The 12329-nt window shown below is 35.9% G+C and overlaps 1 long non-coding RNA gene across 1 annotated transcript; it reads left to right on the top strand.

Annotated features, from left to right (window-relative positions):
• Positions 1-5471: 5471 nt before the first annotated feature.
• LOC136853264 (uncharacterized) lies at positions 5472-8598 on the top strand. The gene is made up of 2 exons (XR_010857402.1): positions 5472-7994; positions 8321-8598. It is a non-coding gene; the product is annotated as an uncharacterized lncRNA (long non-coding RNA).
• Positions 8599-12329: the final 3731 nt, after the last annotated feature.

The following is a 12329-nucleotide window of genomic DNA, read 5'->3' on the forward strand; positions in this document are numbered from 1 at the left end:
TTTTCATGAGATTTTGTCTAATAAAATCTGCCTTTTATGCGTGAGTTAATAGTATTTCAATTTTTTGCTTCATTCTCGCATAGACGAACAATCCGGACAAGCAAGAGATTACAAAACGCCAAGAAATTGATCTATAGGCCTATATATATACATGCCAGAGAGAGAGAGAGAGAGAGAGAGAGAGAGAGAGAGAGAGAGAGCGTAATCATCTTGTTTTCAACACAGTCCTATCGACATCCATTCCATCTTTATTAACCGCCCCCACCCCCGTTTTTTCTATCATGTCATCGGTCATGCAACCATTATAATACTTAACGTGAACCACGAGCTGAAAAGCTCTATCATTGCTGCCTAGAAGTTTATAGGCCTAACAAACATTACGAAGAAAATTAATAGAAAGTGTATTTTTACCGCTTATATACTTTTCACATTTAATATCAGCGCCCAAATGTACGGCTTCCTTCGTCGTAACGGAGACGTAAAGACATAAAACGATAAATTAAAAAAAAAGGATCCGACCGCCCTCCGTAGTATCGGCTCGCTCTTATCCGATGCTCCATTCTTCATCAGACTCAATATCGGAACTCGCCTCTTTCCTGCGTTTATTGGCTTGTAATAGATGTGTTCCAGCTCTCGTAGACTCGCCGGGGGGAAAAAACATCTGTTGCCGATGTGTATATGGGGGTTGGTCCTCAAGGGATGTATATGACAGCGAGGAGAGAGAGAGAGAAAGAGAGAAAAAGGAAAAAAAGGACGTAATTCAACGCCTAAGAGGTTGTAAGCAGTTGCAGCTCCAGAGATAAAATTGGATTTAAATTGCAATTCTGGATCATTATGCAGTTAGATATATGAGACTAAAAGGAATCTGGAACAGTTTCAGTTCAAAGTAAGGAGTAACAACAAATCAAAAATCTGAAACATTGTGTTATAAGATATATATGGTACTAAAAGGGATTAGGAACTCTCCATTTAATGTTCGTCTGTCACTTACTTTCTAATTATTATGACCTGCTTCAATGTGCTACAACTCGCATTTTCAAAAGTCTTAGATTATCCTCGTGACCTACTGGTATCTGCTATTATTTACCACGAGTATTTTGTCTTTCCACGAACTGCAAATGTTGACTGTTTTACTAAATAAGTCTTAATTCTATTTTCCTGAATAGCTTGAAGATAACCAGATTTTATTAAAGTTCTATAGATACCTGACCACCATAAATTCAGACCAACCCCCCCTTCCCCTAGCTGAGAATAAATAGACCCCCTCTTAAAACCTGTCGTCTGGCCAGAAACACTGCAGTAATATTAACAAGTGACCTTATCATTGGACTGTGTGGCAAGGTTATAAGAATGGGAAACTATTAAATGACCCAAACTTGAGGACTGTGATTCAGGAAAGGATGGATCCAGATTGATTTTATATTTTTGATTAGAAGATTCTTTCAAACAATATTTCACGGATAAATACATAACAAATTTGTAAATATTTCAAAATTATTGTAAATCATCTTTCACCATAAACGTAAATATTTGTAAACAACCAATGTAAACCTTATTTTAAAAAAAATTAGTAGATAACAAGGGTATAAATCATATAGATCCAGAAAATACGACTACATGGTATAATCTTAAGGACTTAAGCTTATCATCTTCTACTACCAAATTCAACGCATATTCCATAAACAATATGAAAATTTTCCTTGAAATTAAGCTTTTATTAATGTATTTATTAATACAGGAGCACTTAAATATCGGTCCTGGTCGCTTCGGCCGTAAGTCACTTACGGCCGTAATATCCAAAACAATGTAAGACGTTATGTTTATGGTATTTACCGTTATTATTTTATGTTTTACGTACATCCCCAGGGGCTGGTACTAAACACGGCGTCCATTTTGCACGTAAACGTGCTTACGGCCGAAACGATTTACGGCCGAAACGACCAGAATGCCTTAAATATAACCACTAACGGTAGTTTGGGATAGGGGGGAGGGTGTCAGGCTTGGTGTTAATGCGTTACCTGAGGATAGGGGTTAGTTAACTTTTATATAACAAATCACCACATGTGCAACATAACAGAATGAGGGGAAAAATTGCGTATTCACCTGCATATCATTCGCTAAGATTAACAGAATATTCTTAAAATAAAGGACAACTTTCCTCAAGAACAAGGAACACCCAGCCACTGAAGATAACGTATTGAATCAGCACAAAATATTCAGAATGTGTCCATTTTAGAATTTTAGACCATTTCCTGACTGCCACAAAACACATTCATTACATTGCAAACCTAAGTTTTTGCTCTTGTACCCGGCTGTCGGCTGCCAGCTGTAGAGAATATTCCTTGTCAACAAGGCAACTGCCGGACGAACAAGTCATGAGTGCATAGTTGGGCATCTGGAGGCCGGGTGCTCAAATCTTGATTTTATTTTCCCGGCTTTTTTTTTAATCCGCTCTGCATCTCGGGCAAGGAGGAAGATTCGCCGGTGGTCGGTAATAAAGTCAAAGGAAAAAAGTCAGAAAAAGCCACAGGAAAAAGTCACAGAAAAAAAGTCAGGAAAAAGGTCACAGAAAAAGCCACAGGAAAAAAGTCACAGGGAAAAAAGTCACAGGGAAAAAAGTCACAGGAAAAAAGTCACGGAAAAAGTTACAGGAAAAGTCACAATTTTGGCTAGGAAAAAAGTAACAGGAAAAAAGTCACATTAATTCATGGGGCCAGTAATAAAGTCACAGGGAAATATTCACAATATATCTCGGGGGTCATTATCTTTATGATATTTACAGTCTTTTGTTTATGTTCTGACGGTAATCCCCAACAGGCTTGTACCCTAAACATGCCGCAAAGGTGGATAAATACCGGATTAAAATCCTTGGAGGTCACTATCTAGGAAAGATTAATGTGACTTTTTTACCTGGATTCGATTCGCCATGCCATATGCTGAATTATTTCATTAGGCTGAGTATTAAACATGAAGCAAATGCATGAAAGAAAAAAAAATTTAATACGAATGATTCTCAGGCAGTCGCTAATTCAATTAACTGTCAAAAGTTTGTTACTGAATCCAAAGATGCTGATGTGATTTGGCGCCTCAGAAACGTATTAATCTTAGGATATATTTCGGGCATAATATGTGATTATGAATCAAAATATTGTCAGTCAAAGGAGATGATTTAGGATAACAAAAATTAACCTTATCAAAATCATATTTTTCAGTAAATCGTGCAATAATCTTAAGTAGTTTGCCTGAACAGAAGAAACCAAGAATTATAAAATGTTTGATCAAATAAGAAGGTGGTTTGTGCAGCAATTATAGCGGCGAAATCTATCGAAGTCTTGACACATATCAATAGTGCAAATCAAAAATGTATTCAGTTTGGCACTTATCAAATAATTACAGTAATTAAATAAATTGATGTGATTCGGCGCTTCAGAAACGTATTAATCTTAGGATATATTTCGTGTATAACATGTGATTATGAAACAACATATCGTCAGTCAATGGAGATGATTCAGGATCATCAAAATTAATATGATCACAATCATGTTTCAGTAAAACCTTAAGTAGTAGATATGCCGCTGCTATACCGGAATGTGCCTCAACAGAATAAATCATGAATTATAAAGGGTGTAATCAAATAAGGAGTTGGCTTGTGCAGCAATTATAGCGTTGAAAGCTATCGAAATCTTGATATATATCAATAGTGCACATCGAAAATGTATTCGGTGCGCTATTTATCAAGTATTGTAATTAAATAAGTACCCGGTAAGCAACCATCTGACAGTAACAAGCAGCGTCCTCCAGCGTCCTTGTCTGAATCTAGCCTTCACCCCGCTTCAGTATCCATGGCTGCGGAACCTTCTTGGCTAGAGCCGGTTGGGTTGGACTTTCGTTACGTTTCAGGAGACTCAGTTGTCAGTTTTATCTTATGTCGTCTTGCTGTGTTCTTCGGCGGTTGCTGCTGAAACTCTCTTCGACGTTCATCGAGTGTTTTAAGGTAAGTGGTTGTTGCTGTACGTTGGATTACTTTTAAAATACTCGTAAATTTTGAAGTATTGTTGCAGTGTTTTCATACGCGATTGGATCTCTTGCAACTTCACAGGTTTTACTGTTTATACTACTGTAACTTGAGGTTTAATGTGTAAACCATTTTCCTAGTTGTGTATGCGATTTTAAGGCTACAGACGTGGATTACAAAATTTCAGATTAGTTTAGCGTTGCGGGTAGCCAATTATGAAACGCGAATTCTTCTAGCTATAGGCTTATGTGGGTAGGTGCCGGGCGAGGCCTAAACTGAGTTTGTGGATTAGACTTGCTTGGGAATTGAGTGTTTCACCTAGCGTGATAATTGTCACTATTAATTTGAGAACTTCGGATAACTGTGGTGCCTGGCTGTTGTACTGTAGGCTATACTTGCTTAGATATTGGAGGAAATGAGTTTTGACGTAACGCAGATCTGTATTTACTGTAGTAATGGTGGTCAAGAAACTTGATGGGTCCATGGGTATGCACAGAACTCTGATCTCTTTTACTATAGTAATTGTGGTCAAGATACTTGACAGGTCCATGGGTATGCACAGCTAAGTGTCTTCTTTGGTTACTGGTGATAATTTACCGGTGTACGTGTTCGTGAATATATTGAACAGGTTAGGCTATTGTACATGATTTTTGAACTGGCATGCGACTACGTAGCTTGAATATTTTGTATATTAAGCTGATGTATTTATGGTGCGGTAAGAAGGAAATTCTTAAAAACATTAAAAATGTTTAATTTTTAATTACTGTTTTTCTCTTGTCACGGTGTTTAGTTAAATTTAAGTTTTGTAGTATATGGAAGGTGACAGCTGAACTGCCAGTTCTGACATATCACCTGAAGATAGTGAATTTCTTAAAATAGACGTATGTAATGGTTTGAGTGAATGTGCCTTTGATCGGGATACAATTGTGTGACTTAGAATATTTTTGGGGAGGGTTAGGTTAGGAAATTAGTTTAACCAAATCATGCTATGGCTTTTCAGTATATAAAAAGGTCATATGAGCTGTATTTTGTAAGATTTAACTTGGAAAATATTTCGAATTTTAATTGCTGAGTATACAACAAGCTCATATGAGCTGTATTTTGTAAGATTTAGCTTTGATAAAATTTAGAGTAATTTTAATTGCCCTGAGGACCATGTAACTTGAATACTGTAGTGATTTTTGTGGTTGGGTTCTAAAGTGGCAGTGAAAAAGGTTTGATTCTATCATATTACTGCATGTAAACCTATATATAGGTGTATTTACCAACGTAAATTGTCAATTTCTGTAGATGCGTGGATTTAGTTAACCAGTGGGTAGGTGAATAAAACTATTTGAAACTTTTCAGGCAAGTGCTTGAAACCTGGAAGATAACTGAATTGGATAGTCTGCATTGGAGTCATTGCAAGTTTTTTCACTCTTCAGAAATTTTTCTTTTGATAAGAAGGTAAGCTAAATATTTTAGTTCAAGTCAATGTTTCATAGCTGGAAATTTCATTATTATAATCTGGAAGATTCTTACTGAACTAATGACAGTAAATTTTAAAATTAAATTTTAATGACCTTTTAAAGAATTTATTTTCCAGTGTTTAACATAATTTTACGAAAGTTCATTAAATTATTTTGCTTTTGGATTAAATTAAAGTAACTTTAAATTTAAACGTAATTTTACAAAAGTTCACCTTAAAGTATTTTGCTTTTGAGTATTTTGCTTTTGGAGTAAATTAAATTAACGTTAAATTTAAGACTTTAGGCTTAAGTTTCATACAATCAAATGGGGCCACCTTTGTTGGGGTGGCGGTGCTGCTCTGGCAAAGGTGGCCCAAGGGACTGTACATGGTAGACTTTGTCTGCCATGTACAGGACCGCTTAACTAATGCTATTTCTTTCAGGTTAGTTTCAAAGGGGTTTCAAAGGGGAAACATTAGGCAGCTTTACTTAATGGGAAGTCTGATAAGTGGAAGTCTTGACTGAGCCATTATTTCTAATGGTTTTAAAGTCTCAACTATAGACTACATGTTCGTGTAGCTTTTGTGGTGGAAATAATTGAACTTCATGCTTGTCAACATGGCATTTGTTTTAAATGCTTGCAGCTTTGCTTGCTTTTGCAGGTAAAGCAAGCAATTTCAGAATTTAAAGGTTGTATAGGATATTAGGAATTTTCACATGTAAAGCAGGATAGCTGCATTTGGCTTGTTTGGCTTGTGTGAAAGTTTGGAATTGACATGAGAAATTTTGGTATCTTGAAGGCTCACATATGAGGATCATGTTGCATTGTTTGGTATGTTTCATAATTTAGTGTTTTACTTCAAGAGCAGTGGCCTCCATATCTTCATTCTTTGATTTTGATAGAGAGGCTGTATTCATAATGCAGGAGTTTTACTTCAAGAGCAGTGGCCTCCATATCTTCATTCTTTGATTTTGATAGAGAGGCTGTATTCATAATGCAGGAGTTTTACTTCAAGAGCAGTGGCCTCCATATCTTCATTCTTTGATTTTGATAGAGAGGCTGTAATCATGGATTTCCTGAACCTGAATGGAAAAAGTTTTGACGTGTATCCAAAGTTTAGTACTGCATGTTGAATGTTGAATAAAACTTTAATTTGTTGAATACTAAGGTTGTACGCTAAATTGTGTAGGGTGATTATGGGTGTGACTCTTAAGGCTTGAGGTTCTTTGGTCAAAACTTAAACTGGTTGTTTTTCAGTGAGTTTGGTACAACAAATTCCTGTCTGCAATTTGATGTCAGTGTGACAATGTAGTTTCAGTGCACTAAACCCTGCCCCTTTAAATAGGGTGTGGTGGTTGGAGCATGGATACCTTTTGTTATTCAGCCATCTAAGCTGGTCTCCCTTTTCAGGGTATACTTTAATTCTTCCCATAAGTAGTTTACAGGAAGCCACACTCTGGCTCCTGCCATCTTCAGCAATACTCGGCCAGGATGAGTAATCCTTCCTCTGCTTTACTCATTTGGCCAGGAAGCTTAACATTCAGTGTGGGAGATACTGGGCTAGAGAATTCCGCCAAGTAAAGCAGTCTTTACAATACAACAAAGGAGGATTTGTATCTTCAGTAGAAGTTTAAGATAAGTGCATATTTGTACCTTTTTATGAACTACAAAAATGCTTTGAGTGATGCTGTGGCAGTGGTAGTTCCGCTTTACTCACTGTTGGTGGGTTAGCAACCTTGCCATTGTTACTGCACTAGCCTAAAAACTTCAGTTTTCAAGAAAAGATTGCAGGTTTAGTGGCTGTGTATGTATAAGCTTGTCTATGAAGTGGTATGCATGAGTATCATGAAGTGGTTTCTCTCTTATAGTTTTTTTTGAGAAAATACTGTGGTCTACTGCTTTAGTGGCTGTACAAGATTAGTTTGTCTAAAAGTGCTTTGTATACCCATGAAAATAGTGGTTTGTATATCTGAAAATAATGGTTTGTATATCTACGAAAACTATCATTAAGTAGTTTATATTGTGGTCTACAGGTTTAAAGTTTGGAAGTTGGTGAGCTTTTCAAATTGTGAGCACTGTGGATTTGGTGGCAACTGGCAATGTCGTGTGGTCTTCTGTGAAGACAGCATTTTCCTCTGGTGCAGCTGAGAAGGGGGATAAAAACTGGTGGTTGCAGTCACAAGAATACTAATTTATATAATCAAAGTTTAAGTAGGGAATGAGTGTTTTAAGTGGTCTTTTCACGTCTTTCACATTTGACAAGGATATAGTTGAGAGGAATGCACTAAAGTGACTAATGAATTTCGGACGGGTTGAGCCTCAGCTCTGTAACCTGCTGTATCAGAGCTCCTTAATCTGCCTGTTTTGGCAGTATGTGACAGAAATTGTAAAATTTTTACTCAGTATGGGGCAATTTTAGGTTGTGCTATTCCTTTGAAATTTGTTAATGATAACTTAGTATTTGTGCAGGATATAGTAAGAGGGTAAGAGGAAGACTACTACACTGTAACTATCCAGCAAGATTCTAGAGGTAAAGTTTCGTAACATTTGACAGTGGAAATTGAAAAGTTATTATTTACTACTCTGTAATTTACCATAAATAGGCATAAAGGTAACATTTAACTAAGTAAAACTTAAGGATTCTGTATAGAGGAAATTTTTACTTTAAATCTTGTATGTTGGAATTAATCTTAAAGTGTAAAAGTTTAAAATTTAACTAAAGTAATGTTTTTGATTTGGCTACTCCTGACTTAGTCAAGATGGTATTGCTGTAATTCATTCCTATTTCAAAGTTTGTATTGCTGTTGCTCTGTTTAAAAAGGTTCCTGATACTCTCCATTATTGTATTTCCAACAGAACTGGTGGAATCTTGACATAAGCAGCAAATTCTACATTGGTTTTCTGACCTGTAATTTTGGGTCTGTTATGAAGTTTCATACTGTCATACGACCTTATGAAGTTTCATACTGTAACTTCATACGACCTGGCTGTACAAGTAATGTTCAGGTGTGAAGTCTGAAATACACCTGGAATGGCTACAGAATCTGTGCAGTGGAAAATCTTAACGTAGGTGAACATTTTGATGTAGGGTAACAGTTTGATATATTACAATAATAAAAATAGAATTATTTTTACCATAGTGATTTACTTGTCCTATTGAGTTGTCCTTAAAAATGGTTTATAGTGTAAGGTTAGTTCCTGTATTGAGGCAAAGTTGTTGGCTTAAAATACTTTTAATTGTAGTTTAAGTTCCATTTTTCCAGTAATTTTGAACGAAGCAAAATCTCCTTGATATAGTTTAGAAGAACAGTGGTCCAGTTATAGTATTTGTAATAAAAGTACTGATCTAAAAATGGAATAAGGTTAATTGGTTATTTAAAGCATTACATCTCTGGCAATTCCCTAAAGTCTGCTTTAAAGGCTAGTCCATAACTGGTCAATAGATGGGATTTTGTATACCATTTCGTTAAATTTTAATAACTGACATACAGCAGTTGTAAATGGTAACTATGCGTGGCTTCAACTTACCCATTGGTAAGTGGTCAACATTGAATCTTAAGAATTTTTCAGTTTACATAAAGCAATTAAATTCAGCATATTGTGGACAGTATCATTGCTGGGATAATTAAGGGACTTATCTCGATTTGTTGAAGTATGGTATTTGTCCACTGGTTTTTAGAAGTCTTGGCAACCTTTTAGGTTAAAGGCAGTGCGTTAAGATTATCTTGAACACAGAATTGGCAGTACAGGTGTTTGGTAAGGATTTAAAACTTGGGCAGATGGTAACTACTTTGAACTAGGTTAATCACACAATTTTATTCCTTGCTGGTTTTCTTGAATATGCCTTGAGTTTCGTTGTCATGAAATTGTATTGCTGGAGTTGTGGTAAAAGTGGTCTCTGAAGCTTAGTGGTCTCTGAAGCTTAGATCTGTTTCTGGTATGCCACTATATTTTGAAGAGATCTTGACCTATTGTAAGTTTAACTAAGCATTTTTAGCAACTTGACGCACTGTGGCCAACTGAGACGGGATGCCAGATTTTGAAGTTTCAAGTTAGTGGTGTACCACATTACTTAAGGCAGATGATTAGAAGCTTTGAAGCTTTAGGTGTTTAGGTGTAAAAAAATTAAATTCCCCAAGGCTACTGAAAGTATGGACTTTGAATTTGCTAATGATTTAGATTGGTGGTTAGAGAAATAGCAAAAAGGTCAAGTACTGGGTCTAATAGGGTTGCAACATAGACTACATCATACCCACTGGATTAATAGATGCTGTTAGGTAAAGACTTATTTTAAACCTTTATCATTTTTCCATCATGGCAGTAGGTAGATTGTTGACCTGTAAAGGACCATGCTTTCATGAACGTTCTTGGTAACAGTCTTCATATTGTATAACTATTACCAATCCCTCAAAGTGGTAGGTAACCCTCGCCTACACTGCATGCACTATTCTTGGATGTTTAGTAAACTCTCTAGTCTAAGTTTAACCAACTTGAGTTGATCATTTTACTTTGTTCATAGACAGATTATACTATATCCAATGGATGATTATACGACTTTCAGTGGAACAATTCTACAATACAAAGTAACTTATAGATTATGGTAATTTACTCCAGTAATTTACTCCATCTATTTCTGAATTATCCAAATGAATGATTAATGGAAGATTGTCCTAAACGATTGATAATGGAAGGTTGATGCTGACAGAGGTGATTGATAACGGAAGGTTGATGCTGATAGAGGTGTAGTTGTTAGTTTGACTTGAAAGTGAAATAGGTTATTTCTGGGGTGTAAATAATTACTCAACTTTAAAGCACCATCATCCAGAATGATTTGGATAAAGCAAAATAAACGCCTTTGAGTTTGGTATATGAATGGTTCAGATAGTACTTCAGATCGTGGTTTAATTGGTTTGTGTTATTCAAAGAGGTTAATGATTTTTTTTTAAGAATGGGGTATTTAAAATTAAAGCGTCACAGCTTGCTTGGGCAACGCCTGTCTCTCTGCCAAGAGGACTAGTCCACAATTGTTAGGTGGGTTTGTACATAAATTTTCATTAATACATACAGGAGTTGTAAGTGCTAACCTTGCATGAATTCAACTTAGCCAATGGTAAGTGGCCAACACAGTCTTATACATGTTGCAGTATTTACAGAAAGCAAGTAAATTTTCGAGTGTGGACGGGATCAATTGCTGAGACTTAATTTCTTTATGGTTTTATGCCTAAATCACATAATCCATTCCATTCCTGAATTCCTTTATCGAGAGTTGTGCTAATACTGGAATTTGTCCACTGGTTGTTACAGAGGCCTTGGCAACCTTCATTAAGGTTGATATAAAACAATGCAGTGTGTCCTAAGACAGGCTAGCAGGGTGTTAGTAGTGACTGCAAGTTTGTCCTTTCAAGTTAGGGAATTCCTTTGAACTTCTTTGATCGAACAGAATTTTGTTCCTTGCTAGTTTGTGAATTTGTCTGTGAAATAGATTAATTTTTCATTACCATAGGCTTTAGTGTTGCTGAAATTGTGGTAAAAGCATTCGCTTAGCAAAGACCAGTATTTTTGTTGGGCCACAATGTTTTGAAACCCAAGTGGGGTTCTTAACCTGTTATAGTTGACTTTTGAGTTTTCCATTGCAAGTTATTTGTATTATGTGGCCAACTGAGGTGGGATGCCAGAATTTCAGTTTGAAGTTACCATGCGGTGTACCACAAGGCAGCTGTTGATTCGGGTTTTTATATGACTGTGTAAGTATATAAGATTCCCAAAGACAAGAGGTCTGTCCTCTGGAGGGAGGTTTTATGAACTTTGCTAATGATTTATATCAGTTGTTAAATCTAGTTAAAATTATCATGGGTTTTTAAGGTTACATGATTTAATGGGGTAATATTGGAGTAAGTTTTACCTACAGGATTAATTAACAAGACCCCAAAATAAAGATAATTGGATATGGATCTTTTCTGTCATGGAGCTTAAGCATTTTTCCATCACGCTAGTAGGTAAAATGTTGAACTGTAAAGCTTTATTTCATAAACATTCTCGGGAACTAAGTTAATTTATTGATACACAGTATCAAGCTAAGAGCATTTATTTCTATCCATCCATATAGTATGGTAACTCTCACCTAAACTGCTTGCACTAATATTGGGTGTTTTAAAGTAAACTGCAATTGATCATAACCAGGTAGTACCAAATCCAACTACAAAATTGACTACTTTGTCAGTGACACGATCCCACTGCTTGACTGCAAGCAAGATAGTGGACCATAAAGTGAACCTCAAGTTTCTTGCTTTGGCTTAGAAGGTGATGTTGATTGTCCTGGGATAGGTTATGTATAGAAAATAAGTTTTATTAAGTTTTATTCGTCCATTTTCTGTAATGAATGTTACAAAGTAAATATCCAATCAGTTATTATTTGGCATACAGAAAGCAACCAATCTCTCTTGTTTCATAATGATTTACTTTGCTAACGAAGTCATGCATACCAGATTTAATACTATACCACCTTAGTTGGTAATTTCATGGGGGTGTCAACTTGACATGTAGGAAGGGGTTAGCTGTAGAGATCTGGGAACTCTTGAAATTTTGTAGGACTGAATATTGATTTTAGTATAAGCTTCAGTAGAAAGGTAGTCTAGCTTGTGTCATATAAATCTTTGAAGTCAGTTTGATCTTTACTTCAGTCTTGTACATTTTATTAGGCATTACAGGTTTACGATCTCTTATCCGTAATTCTAAAAGCCGAAATATTGTCTGGAGAAAAGTTATCATTTGTGAAGGTTCAATAGTACAAATGTGTTTATAATAATGATTTAAATAAAGGTTGTTTTGTTTGATGCATCCAATTACAGTATTTTGCAAGTATCAT

The sequence above is a fragment of the Macrobrachium rosenbergii genome, chromosome 27 (assembly GCF_040412425.1).
Source record: "Macrobrachium rosenbergii isolate ZJJX-2024 chromosome 27, ASM4041242v1, whole genome shotgun sequence".
NCBI classification, from domain to species: Eukaryota; Metazoa; Arthropoda; class Malacostraca; order Decapoda; family Palaemonidae; genus Macrobrachium; species Macrobrachium rosenbergii.